The sequence below is a fragment of the Marmota monax genome, unplaced genomic scaffold (assembly GCF_021218885.2).
Source record: "Marmota monax isolate L192 unplaced genomic scaffold, Marmota_monax_Labrador192_F-V1.1 WCK01_AAM20220418_F8-fsc00184, whole genome shotgun sequence".
NCBI classification, from domain to species: Eukaryota; Metazoa; Chordata; class Mammalia; order Rodentia; family Sciuridae; genus Marmota; species Marmota monax.
The window spans coordinates 136,240-150,528 of NW_026695008.1; positions in this window are offsets into that span (position 1 = coordinate 136,240).

Consider the following 14,289-nt stretch of genomic DNA (forward strand, 5'->3'; position numbering starts at 1 on the left):
GATGTTAGTTCTGCCTATCCATGAACAGGGTATATTTTTCCATCTTCTAAGATCTTCTTCTATTTCTCTCTTTAGGGTTCTGTAGTTTTCATTGTATAAGTCTTTCACCTCTTTTGTTAGGTTGATTCCCAAGTATTTTATTTTTTTTGAAGATATTGTGAATGGAGTGGTTGTCCTCATTTCCATTTCAGAGGATTTGTCGCTGATATACAGGAATGCCTTTGATTTATGCGTGTTGATTTTATATCCTGCCACTTTGCTGAATTCATTTATTAGCTCTAATAGTTTCTTTGTAGAGCCTTTTGGGTCTGCTAGGTATAGAATCATATCATCTGCAAATAGTGATAATTTAAGTTCTTCTTTTCCTATTTTGATGCCTTTAATTTCTTTCGTCTGTCTAATTGCTCTGGCCAGTGTTTCGAGAACTATGTTGAACAGAAGTGGTGTGAGAGGGCATCCCTGTCTTGTTCCAGATTTTAGAGGGAATGCCTTCAGTTATTCTCCATTCAGAATGATGCTAGCCTGAGGCTTAGCATAGATTGCTTTTACAATATTGAGGTATGTTCCTGTTATCCCTAGTTTTTCTAGAGTTTTGAACACAAAGGGATGCTGTACTTTGTCGAATGCTTTTCACGCATCTATCGAGATGATCATATGGTTCTTATTTTTAAGTCTATTGATGTGGTGAATAACATTTATTGATTTCCGTATATTGAACCATCCTTGCATCCCAGGGATGAATCCTACTTGATCATGGTGCACAATTTTTTTGATATGTTTTTGTATCCGATTTGCCAGAATTTTATTGAGGATTTTTGCATCTAGGTTCATTAGAGATATTGGTCTGTAGTTTTCTTTCTTTGAAGTGTCTTTGTCTGGTTTAGGTATCAGGGTGATGTTGGCCTCATAGAATGAATTTGGAAGTTCTCCCTCTTTTTCTATTTCCTGAAGTAGCTTGAAAAGTATTGGTATTAGTTCTTCTTTAAAGGTTTTGTAAAATTCTGCTGTATACCCATCCGGATCCTCTGCTTCCTGGATTTGTTTGCGTAATTCATTGTCGAAGTGATCTTTCATTGTCTGATTTTGCTGTCTAATGTCTTCCTTGATACTCCAGATCATCTGAAGCATGTCTATCCTGAATTCTTTATCTGACATTCCATCTGCTGCAGCTGTTTCCTCTTCTAAAGTTGCATTGACCTGCATTGCTTGTGGTCCTTTCTTTCCTTGTCTTTTCATACTGCTTGCGTATCTTTCCTGCAGGTGCGGGCGGCGGCTCTTCTCTCTCCTTATTCCAATTGGGGTGTCATGGCTACCACGCCGGCAGGTCACTGGGCCTGTTCTGGGCGCTGGCGGCGGCTCTGTTCTGCTCCTACTCCAATTGGGGTGACGAGTGTACCACGCCGGCAGGCCACCGGGCCTGATCCGCCGGTCGGTTGCAGGTTTGCCTACCCTGCAGGCGCAGGCGGCGGCTCTACTCTTCCCCTACTCCAAATGGGGTGACATGTCTGTCGTACCGGCAGGCCACTGGGCCTGTCCCGCTGGTCGGTCGCAGATCTGCCCACCTTTCGGGCACGGGTGGTGGCTCTGCTCTGCCCCTACTCCAATTGGGGTGTCGTGACTACCCCGCCTGCAGGTCGCTGGGCCTGTTCCTGGCACGGGCGGCGACTCTACTCTGCCCCTACTCCAATTAGGGTGGTGTGTGTACCACGCGAGCAGGCTCCTGGGCCTGATCCGCCAGTCTGTCGCAGGTCTGCCTACCTTGCAGGCGCCGGCGGCGGACCTGCCCTGCCCCTCCTACCACGCCTGCGGACACCTGGGCCTGATCTGCAGGTTGGTCACAGGTCTGCTCACCCTGCGGGCATGGGTGGCGGTTCCGCTCCGCCCCCACTCCAATTGGGGTCACGTGACCACCAAACCGGCAGGGCCTGATCCGGGTGTGGGCGAAGGATCTGTTCTGCCCCTACTCTAGTTGGGGTGACGTGTGTACCACGCTGTCAGGCCACTGGGCCTGACCCGCCAGTCTGTCACAGGTCTGTTTACCTTGCAAGCGCGGGCGGCGGCTGTGCCCTGCCCCTCCTACCACGCCCATGTACCACTGGGTCGCGGGTCTGCCCACCTTGTGGGCGCGAGTGGCTGCTCCACTCCACCCCTCTCCAATTGGGGTCACGCGGTCACCACGCTAGCGAGCCGCTGGGCCTGCTCCGGGCGCTGGCGGCGGCCCGGCTCCTCCCCTCTGGCTCAACGACAAATCGAGGAGACTCGGGTGTCTGTGCCTCACCCCCCCTACCAGGAGACCAACTGTTTCTGTCGCCGCTGGTATTGATGAAGTTCTCTTCTCCGCCGCTTTCTGATGACATCAGATCTCTGCCATGTTGGTATCCTATGCGAATGGCAGCATTTCGTTCCCCTTGCCGGGAAACCAAAGCAACGGGTGAGTCCTGACCGGCCCTCAGCAGGACCCGGACCGAGAAGCAGTTTCCGCGGGCTCCTAGCCCTGGGCCAGGGCAGTTCCGGGAGCCAGAACTCGGCCGCTCCGTGCTAGGTGTATGCTCTGATAAGAGTAGGCTCCAAGAAGCAGTCCCCGCGGGCTCAGTTCCGGAAGCCGGAACTTGGCCGCTTAGTGCTTGGTGTATGCTCTGATAGGAGCAGGGTCCAAGAAGCAGCCTCCACAGGCTCCCCAGCCCTGGGCCAGGGCGGTTCCGGGAGCAGGAACTCGGCCACCCCGCGCTCGGTGTTTGCTCTGATAAGAGCAGGTTCTAAGAAGCACCCAGGCACTGAACCCTAGCAATCTGTCTGCAAGCCGCAGGCGAATGGTAGCCTGAAATTACCTGTTCTATGGCTGCATGAGCTGCGGTCAGTCGAAAACAGGGCTGGTGACGTCAGCTTTCCAACATGGTGGCCGCTGGCCTCCTCTGTGGTCTGACCGGTGTGGAGAACCGAGATGGACCGCTTCCTTCCCCCATCTCGAACCCAGAATTCAGCCCTGAGTACGGTGCTTGCACGGCTGGCAGAAACTGCAGCGCTGTATCCCTGCACCGCTATCTCCTCGTTTCCCAGCGTGCGCTGCAGACTCTAGCCGCGGGGCGATTTGCTAAATAAGCAGTGTTACGCTCCGTGCGACAAACCTCTCGCGTTTGAGTCCCCGTAGCCGATCCTCGTGCGATGGAAATCCTTCCTCCAGGTTCCGGAGCACCCCACTATTGCTGGAAATTCCTAACAAGATAGCCTTTAGCCGTCCTGACTTGTCATACTCCCACACAGTGAAGCAGTACACGGGGGCAATGCACTCCCCTCGCCGCCATCTTCTTTTTTCCCGAAAATTTGTTTTTTATAAATGGAATATTACTCAGGCTTAAAGAAGAATGAAATTATGGTATTTTTGTTAAATGGATGGAGCTAGAAAATATCTTGCTAAGCAAAATAAGCCAATCTCAATAAAGTAAAAGCCAAATATTTTCTCTGATATACAGATGCTAATTCTCAATAAAGTGGAAGGGCTGGGGAAGATTAGAGATACTTTGGATTAGACAGTGGGTAGTGAAGAGAGTGGAGTGGGTGTGGGGGTAGGAAAGATAGTAGAATGAATTGGACATTATTACCCTATTTTCATTTATGATTACACAACTTCTGTAATTCTACATCATGTACCAGAAGAATGAGATATTATATTCTACGTATGAAGTGTCAAAATGCATTCTCCTGGGCTGGAGTTGTGGCTCAGAGGGAGAGTGCTTGCCAAGAACATGTCAGGCACTGGGTTTGATTCTCAACACCACATAAAAATAAATAAATAAATAAATATAAATAAAGACAGAAAAGTTATTGTTTCCACCTACAACTAAAAAAGTGGAAAAAAATGCATTCTACTGTCAGGTACAACTAATTAGAACAATTCTAAAAAGGAAAAAAAAAAAAATATATATATATATATAATTGCATTTTCTGTGTGTAAATGAAATACTAGAGTAACCAAAATATATTTTTTAGATATTTCAAAATTATCTTCCACACAATTTGTTATTACTTATTGAATTATACACCATTTTGTCGTGACCCCTTGCCCGCAAGGAAGACGCAACTCAGGAATCTTCTTTCAGCAGTTTATTCAGGCCCTTGATATTTCTTCTTCTCTTTCTCGGATGCCCCTCCCAGCCTTAATAAAGCATCTCAAGCCCCAATGCGAAGCTGCCACGTGGAGCTGTCTCATAGGGTGGTGAAAAACCATGCGCCAACTCTCCCAAATAAGGAGTTGTTTGTCACAGACCACAGCGGAGCCAGCGCCATCTTGTAATGGCAACCAGAGTCTGCAGAAACGGCAGAAACGGCTCACCACAGTTCCCCCTTTCTGTTTTCTTAAAACAATACAGGCGAGAGTAGAGGTCCTATCCCACTGTGCAGAAATGGCTGCATAGTATGGCTCAGTCCTAAGGAGGGCCCTTCCCCAGATCTGAGGCCATATCAGCCGACGCCTTTTTTCGTGGGGCGGGGCGTGGACGCGTCTAACCCGCATGCAATAGGACATGCTCTCCTTGAGGTCCACGTCAAGGATCACTCAAGTGCAGCGCCTTGCCTCGCATCCTGTATCGTGACGATGGTGGACGAAGGGGGATAGCTGAGGCTGAACTGTGGCTGTTTATAACGACAAACAAGTTGACAGCACCCTGAAAGAAAGGCACGGACTTTAAGGCGATAGAAAAGCACTAGTGTGGAAACCCATCTGCGTGCAATGGCAGTAAGACCGGCAGAGTGCAAGGGCTTTCCAACACTAAGAGAATAACAAGGAAAGTCATGTCGATCCCAGTGCAATGTTATAATAACTTGGGGTGTAACGACCATGTCAAAGGTTTACTGTTTAAGATGCGCAAGCCAGACTTGAGGTGAGTTGCCATTTTGTAAAGCTGCAAGAGCTTGTATGATCATAGCCTTATTGTGAGCACTGCGGGCCTTAAGGCGACAGAGAAACCACAAACAGAGGAACATACCGAAGCAACACATTGCACCAAAAATGCCTACCCCCACCCACTCTTTGAAGAAGGAAAAGGCAGAAGATATCCAATCGGTGAATTGACCCAAAGTCACGGGATCGACACGGGTACTGTTCAAGACAGCTATCTGGGTTAGTTGAGACTGGATCATGTCTTCCGCTGCCATGGACCAATTTCCGGCCAAATATTCACCAATGATGCGGGAGGCATTCCTGGAATCATTAAATCTGACAGAGGTTATACATAAATGTGCACGTTGATCAATACAACCCAAATGTACTAGGTCAGAAAATTCCTCAACTTGAGCTTGAAGCAGATCTATCCTTTGATTAGCAGCCAAAATCCCAGATAGAATGTGTTGATTAATTCTACTTTGAGATTCAAGTATGGTGGATGTTTGTTGAATAACCTGATTAATAGTGGCAGCAGTTTGAACCTGGCTGGCCATGGCTACTCCAGCTGTAACTGCTACAGCAGCAGACACTGCCACAGCTGTCACTATAGCTGCCGTAATTCTAAAATCTCTACGGGCTCTAATCAGTTCAACAATAGGAAATGACTCTGGATCCGCAGTAACCGGGATCGGGACAAAGGTTGGAATTTTCATAACCACTGCCATAGGCCAGGAGCCATTCCAACACTCAGACAAATAACAGGTAATATTAGAGCAATTAAGCATCCCCTGTGATGTATCATTAGCCAAAAGAAACAGGAACGGAGATTGGAGACAGACTGCTGCGGAGGGTAATGTAGCATTAGATAATTGTGAATTATTTGCAGAAATTTTAAGCCTCCTACCTTGCTCCGAGTCTTGGGTACTGCCAGAAACATTAAACAGCCAACTTTGGACTCCTAATATTTCCCTGGGGAAACACAAGTGCGGAGTAGGCTAGCCCAATCTGAGGGAGTCATGCAAAATCTAGTAAGTCCCTCCACCTGAGTGAGAGTGAAAGCGGCATCTATGCCATAAGTGCGGACAGATTCTGCCAAGGTTTTAATTATCTTAAAGTCTAAAGGCTCATGATATCTTCCCCTGTTATTGTCCTGAAATACAGGGTATGCAAGTCCCATATCTGTATTAACTGTCCTCCAAACTTGTGCATGAAAAGATCTCCCGGAACCTTGGCTCCCCCCCACATACGGAGGTGGGGCAATCGGCACCATATCTTCTTCTAGATATTCTACCTCCTCCTCCTCAGAGTTTTGTTGACCGATGTTAACTCCCTTCCCCTTCTTACAGTAGGCCTGCGTGCCCTGTGTCTCCTTTTTCTTCTTTTTCATTTTTATCTTATGTAGTTGTTGTAACAATATATCAAGGTCCTCAGAACTCTCTGAGTCGCTTGTGTTCTCAGGCGTTTTTAATTCGGTCAAGTCTGGGTAGAGCCTTCTCCTATTTTTATCTTCAGGCTCTTTTGCCTTCTCACTACTGTTACTTTTAATACTCTCTGCCACTTCACTACATGATCCTTCAGATTTTTCCTCATGCAGTTGCTCAAGAATAGCTTGACCCTCACTCACAGTTTCCTGGCATTTACTATCTGTTATACATCCTCTAACTAACTTCCAAAGTAGTATAATGCCACCCTGCAAGGTACCTTGCTCATGAGCGAAATCTAGATCTTTCCCTAATTTGTCCCAGCTGGGAACCGTAAGACTCCCTGAAAAAGCAAACCAAGGAGCCGCTATATCAGCTTCTCTTAAAAACATCTGCAAAGTACTCTGCTTTATCTTAAGTCCTTTTGAATGTAACAACCCATCTAGGGCCAACAAAATTGGGCTTGAAGAAGCAACGCCCATAATGTTTTTAGAGCTATAAAGAAAGTGAAAGTACAAAAGTCCCCGCTCTCTTCCTTTTACAGGGGAGCGTTCCATTCTATGAATTCCCTGCTCTCTTCCTTTTACAGGGGAGCATCCCTGTCGTCACAACAACAAAAGAAGCACAAAAAACAAAAGCGAAATGACACAACAAAAGAAACACAGAAAACAAAAGCGAAAGTAGAAGCGAAAGTACACAGTGCAGCTGCAATAAAATGTAATGCTCTCTCTTTCTTTACAGAGGAGCTGCCCCGCTTTGGTGGCAGATCCCACTTACCTGGGACTAACCCCGCTTTGATCGCGGATCCCACTTATTGGGACTAACCCCGCTTTGGTCGCGGATCCCACTTACCTGGGACTAACCGGTGCACCACCCCTGACTGCTGAAAGTTCTGGTTCCCGGGTCTCGGCACCACTTGTCGCGACCCCTTGCCCAAGAAGACGCAACTCAGGAATCTTCTTTCAGCAGTTTATTCAGGCCCTTGATATTTCTTCTTCTCTTTCTCGGATGCCCCTCCCAGCCTTAATAAAGCATCTCAAGCCCCAATGCGAAGCTGCCACGTGGAGCTTTCTCATAGGGTGGTGAAAAACCATGCGCCAACTCTCCCAAATAAGGAGTTGTTTGTCACAGACCACAGCGGAGCCAGCGCCATCTTGTAATGGCGACCATAGTTTGCAGAAACGGCAGAAGCGGCTCACCACACCATTTTGTTAAAAAGCAAATTTACACATATATGATAAATTATTTCTGTGTTCTTAAAACAGAATGACTCCAGGTGTGGTGGCACATGCCTATAATCCCAGAGACTCTGGAGGCTGAGACATGAGGATCATGAGTTCAAAGCCAGACTCAGTAAAAACCAGGCATTAAGCAACTCAGTGAGACCCTGTCTCTAAATGAAATACAAAATAGGGCTGGGGACATGGCTCAGTGGTCAAGTGCCCATGAGTTCAATCTCGAATACCTAAAAAAACAAAAAAACAAACAAACAAACAACAACAAAAGAAAAGAAAACAGAAAAACAGGATGACTAACAATAGCTTATGGAAAAATATACATGGAGCATTGAAAGTTAAAGAAACTTAGAATGAGACAAACCAACAAATAAATAACTTTTACATAATATTATCCTTGAATAATTGATTATAAGTACTATTATAAGTACTCTTATACTTTCAATATAACATGTTTAATTGACTCATTTCCTTTGAGCTTCAGGGAAAGTTTTATAACTAAAAGATTTTGTCTACACTGGAAACTAAATTCTGAAATTATAGTCTTTCAATTTGATAGGACTAAGAAGAAATGGGAGAAATTGAGGGGAACAACATATTTTTCCATAAAAGTATTATTTTACAAATACATCAATGAAAATGTCTTCTGAAATATTTGAGAAACTTCATGATTATGTTTTTTATTGGATAATATTTTCAAAATAATGAAAATAATGTTTATTTATATCATTTTTCACCAAATTTGTCATATAACTTAATCATTTGCTTTCTATGGTTGAGTTATTCAGTAGCAACATTAATGGCAAGCTAAGTTGAACATTATTTTATACTCCATCATAAGAAATAAATGAAAACTACTACTGAACTATAACTCAATTGTTAGGTGAAATAACCTGAGAGAAATGGTTATTCAACTAATGGACCATTGAGCAAATTAGTACAAATTGACCATTTACAACTCACTGGTAAGAATGAACTTGGATCAATGAAACCTGTCCTCAATATCCTATAAAGATAATCTCTTAACACTTAAATGGCAAAGAATTAATAGGAGTACCAAAAGAGTACCACAGGATAAGACAGCCAGTAAAAAAGATATAGCTTTTATAAACTTGCATTAACTGAAAACAAAGACTTGGGATATATAAACCACATCCCACAAATTGGAGGAAGTACAAAAAAATATGGTGATAGAGTATAAAATGTATCAATGGCAAACTAATAAGTGAAGCCATAAAAAGTTTTCTAAAGATAAAAAGGACTTAAATAATTCAACGAATAAAATGAATATAAAATTTATTTTGGAAGCTTCCATACACAAAGAATTGTGAATTGAACATTGATAAGATTGTCATGAAACAGATGAAAAAATAGGACAATATGTCTATAAGATAAACTCTCAGAATAAATGTGCAATATGCAAAATGTAACTATTTTGCAAACTTTTATTAGCTCACATATTTATAGAAAGTTGCACTAAACACTTTGAAATATTCAGTAATGAAGTGTAAGGGAGACACTATATACACAAACCTTCATATTATAAAATAAGTGGAATATAAAAGATACTTTGTTATTATAATTTTATATTGATTTATTGAAAATAATACTTAAAATGAGTTTATTAGTTAACTAATAGGCTAGAAAGTAGCAGCAGTAAACTTAGGTTTGTTAAAGGCAGTAATGAAAGTACTGGGATGAAATAAGATAGGGATTAAAAACAAAAAAAAATAATTTTAGCAGACAATAGGGCAAACGTTATTAAAATAAGTGGAGAAGATTAAAAAAATGTTAAGAGTAATATTCTTGCATGCCAGGCAAAGGATTACCCTTTATGATAACAAAATTCTAAAAATACATATCAAAGAAAAAAATACAAAAATTATGGGAAATAAAGTATAAAATTTATATGGGCAGAAGGACCTCAAAATAGAATCTCTTGAAAATTGCTTTGAGAGAGTAAATATTGTTTAATACCATCTTTGAATGCTTATTTTTTACTTGTATAAATCCATATACTTAGTTTCCAATTATAAATATAGGCTGTAAATACTGATAGATTTAATTAGGTGAATATAGAGAAATATTTATTCCAGTTATTTTTAATTGATAATTTGAGAAGAATTTATGCTATTCTTTAGTATATGTGGTAGAATAAATTTTGGATATTCATTTAGAACAATATCTTTTCATAATTAAAATGTATGTTCTGAATATAAATTCATTCTGGAGAGTTTTCAAAATAAATGCATGTAGAATATTTCAAGAAAAAAAATGATTTTTGAAAATTTTACCTAAAAGTTGAAATAATATACATATTACATATAATACATTCATTATATAATATTTTATATTATTTATGACATAAATTATTATATTATGTATATATGTCATCATACATATGTACATATGTATGTAAAGATTGTAAATGGCCTTAGATATCCAAATTGATGACAGTGGTTATCTTTAAAGAAGAATGCAAACAAATAAGATTATGAAGAAAAAGTGCAAGAAAAAAAGTTTTTATTGTTTTCCATTAAATATAATCTAAGAAGTTTAAATTACCTAGCAAGAATGCTCTAAGCTTTGGCTTATAATTTCAAATAATCATGATTGCTTAAAGTAGAAAGCAAATATGCTGAATACTTCTAATCCTGACTAATGCATCATCATGTAGTATAAAAAGGAAAATTCTTAAAGCCCTTATATACATTATCTGTTCTTTCTAGATTTATGATTACTAGGATTGATGCTCCAGATGTTGTATCTGAGGGTCTGAAAGCTGCTATGTATCCTTCTTTTTTACCCTCCAAACTATTCTCTTGTTTTTCATGGATCACCCTTTGGAGTAGAGTCTCTTTCCCTTAAAGCTGTTGTATAACCCTGTGATGGAGCATGTGAGTATGTGTTCATTGTCATGAACCTAATAGAGAGAAGTTCTACCTGAGATAAATAGACAAGTCTAAAACTAAATGTCTTTCCTTGGTTTGGATAGTTAGCTGATACATGACAAATGTCATAAAGATTACAAAGAGAACATAATTATACCTCTTCTCATGACAGCTGTGACTGGGGCGTGTGTGTGTGTGTGTGTGTGTGTGTGTTTAATGGCTTTCTTTACATGCAAATTATAGATTATGCTCAAGAAAGACAATGGTCCTACCATTCACCAATATCTATTTTCTCTCAGTTGATGTAGTGTCAACTTCATGTTTGTATCCTGTCTATGTGATGATTATCATACTGCTATATTGTACATAAACAAATGTCACACATACCAAAAAGAAAAAAAAATTAAGGTAAAAATACAAGATACAAGATATAGATGAAAAAAACCTGATTGTTGTTGGTATGCTATGTTTTTCTAGAAGTTTAATAATAATTTCACAGTCACAGTGGAGTATAATCTAAGACTGCAGTGATTTTGGTAAATCTCAATAAACACTATAGGAGATAGAATAAAGTAGGGAATTATAGAGATTTTGAGAGGAAGCACAGCTGGAGGAAGACACAATGATTTATTTGAATAGTTATATTATTCCACTAAAAATACTATATGCAATCAAATATTTTAATTTTTTTGTAATTTACAATATTTATTACAGGCAACTTTATTGTTTTTTTCTACCTGTATGCATACCTAATTCTTATATTGCCTTCTTTTTGCCTCATATAGCATTCTTCATTTGTCCTTTAATTAGTTTAATGGGTCTATAGAATAATGCAATTATAGAAAAATGAATAACATAGTTAAAACCTAAAGTTTGCCATTGGAAAATTAGCATGAGATACTTAACAACAGAATTCTCAGTAGGTGATCAAGTGAACTGAGTAAGGCTTCTACTTAGCTGACAATGTTTAAGTTGTGAGCTGTTTCGTAATTGTAATTTAAATTCCTCCTGCCATTCTCTAAAGGACATTAATTTAGATGCATCATTTAAACTTCTACTGCCACACTGTTTTGTCACAATTATTCAAGCTGAAATAAAAAATTACTCCCCAGCTATTCTTAACCTGATATTTTATCAAATAAACAGATATATGAATTGTTCTAGAGAGTATTTAAATAATAAATGAGAAGAATTCCAGTTGAATACCTTGTCCTTTAAAGTTGGAAGGGTCTCCTTCCTCAGAGGAGTAACTAAGATGCCAGGGCCATTCCATTTTAACTTATTAGGAAATACATTGTTGGAAAAAACACAAAGAAAACAGACATAGAGTTCACATGTGCATTATATTTGCCGAGTAGGTTTGGTTTGTGTTGAAAAATAAAGAAATACACATAGAAACACACACACCAACTGCCACATTGTTTTTGTTAAAAATATTTCTTACCTATAAAATATTTCATAACAATACAGTGATGAACAATTAAGAAAGAAGAATTTACAAATTTCTTGGTGCACCAGTGCCCCAGTCCGGCTGCAGCAAAATAACCAGGGGGTGACGAGCAACATGTGTAGCTTGATACAGCTGGAGTGGGAGCAGTTTATTGTAGGAATGGAGGGGTATATATACATTACACACATCTTATCTTAATTAACATAAACTAGATACAGCAGTCAACCAATAAGGAATCTCTACACTTAATGGCTCGCTGGCATTACTTCACAAACCACTCCCTCTGCAAAATGCCAGGCGCCATCTTGACTTGTTTACAGACTCTAACACACCAGTTTCCATTTCATTGGTAAGTATAGGAATTTGTATTAAAAATAATCAAAGCACTCATTCCATTAACCCATCAATTATTTAGCTCACCAATTGATATTTTTTATAAAGTTTTCTTTCATGCTTAAGTTGTCTTTAATACAAAAATGTTAGTAAATCAATCACAAAAATCAAAATAAACATTTTCATTATTTTTTTAATATTGAATACTGATTAATTATCTTTCATTTCAGTCTTTCAGTTAGAAGGTATTTACTTCCTAGAAGAATTTGGTAAATAACAACATTTTTTTCATCAGGCTAACACCACTTATAAAACGTGAAGGCTAATTTCTATTTTTTTTAATACAACAACCAGATTGTATGTTATATTATGTACAACATCAACTTCTTCAGAGAGACATCAGGCATTCCTGAAAACAATTCAGGCTTTGAAATCTGGATTACAATCCTAGTTCTCTCAATGTCTAGATAAAGGCTGGAATAGTTCCTGAGTTTTAATTTCTTTATACAAAGTGCAGAGTAAAAAAGGAACATTCTTTTAAGTGCATGTGATAATTGTTACTAATAAAGTAAGCTAATAGACTAATTGAAGCACCCCCAAAAGCACAAATTATCATTATCTTTTTGTTGTCTTTATTGGTGAATTATAGTTGCATGAATTGATTGTATTTGCTGTTACATATTTGGGTGGGCACACAATATAACAATAGAATTTGGTCAGTATGGATCCCCAGCACTTTCAGCCTCTTTCCATTCCTTACCACCCTCTGATACCTTTCTTCTACTGATTTCCTTTTAATTTTTATGAGATCTTTACCACCCTCCACCTTTCCTTTTCTCCTCTAGCTTCCACATACGATAGAAAACATATGACTCTTGACCTTCTGAGTTTCAATCATTTAATTTAACAAAATGGTCCCTAGTTTCCTCCATTTTCCCACAAATAACATAATTTCATTTTTTTTTCTTTTTTTTTTTGCTTGAATAAAATCTAATTGTGTATACATACCCAGTATTATTGTACTAGGGTTTATCTGAGGCTTAAATTTGGGTAGTGTCTCTTTCATGTAATTTGTTGCACCAACATTTGATTCAAAAATGTTTATTATTGTTGTATCTTCTTGTTGGATTGTGCCTTTTACCAGTATAAAGTGACTTACTTTGTTTCTTCCCTTTAATTTTGTTTGGAAGTCTGCATTTTCAGATATGAGGGTAGCTACTGCTGCTGTCTTTTAGGCTCCATTCACATGATACACTAATTTCCATTTTTTATTTTAAACCTGTGGCTGTCTTTGCCTGTAAGGTGAGTGTCTTGCAAACAACATAGAGTTCAGTCAATCTGTTTTGTAATCCATTCTTCCAACCTTCGTTATTCTCAATGCTATAAGAGACACTTTTAATTCCTCACATTTTGGTTAACTTATAATCTTTAATTTAGTTCTATTTCTCATTTTCTTAGCTTCTATTCAACTGAGATTTACTTATATGTAAGCTCTAAGTTTTGTTTTGTAATTTTTCTCTGTAGAGTATTTCTTGAAGTAGTGCCAGCTTAGTATTCATGAATTCTTTCCATTTCTGCTTATCTTGGGAGGTTTCTGTTTCTTCTTTGATTTTGAATGATTGCATTGATGTCCAATCTTGGTTGCAAACTTGGTTGACAGTCATTTTTTTTTTCAGGACTTGGAATACACCACTCCTATCTTTCAGGAGTGAAATCAGAAGTAATTTTTAATGGCAGACCTCTAAACTTGACCTGAAATTCTCTTGAGAGTTTTAAAGTTCTATCTTTTTCTTCATATCAAGTATTTTAATTATAATGTGTCATGGAGATGTTCTTTTTTTTATTTTGTCTAGTTTGGTTCTGAATACCTCTCATATCTGGATATATATCACATTATCAAATTTGCAAATTTTTCTGATTTTATTTCCCTGAAGAAGGTATCTATTCCATTAGCTTGCATCTCACAATCATTTTCAGTTCTAATGATTTGTAAGTTGGGTCTCATTATGTTGTCTCTGAGTTTTTGTATATTCTGATCATGGCCAAATTATTTTCTTTAATATGGTCTGAATGTCCAAAG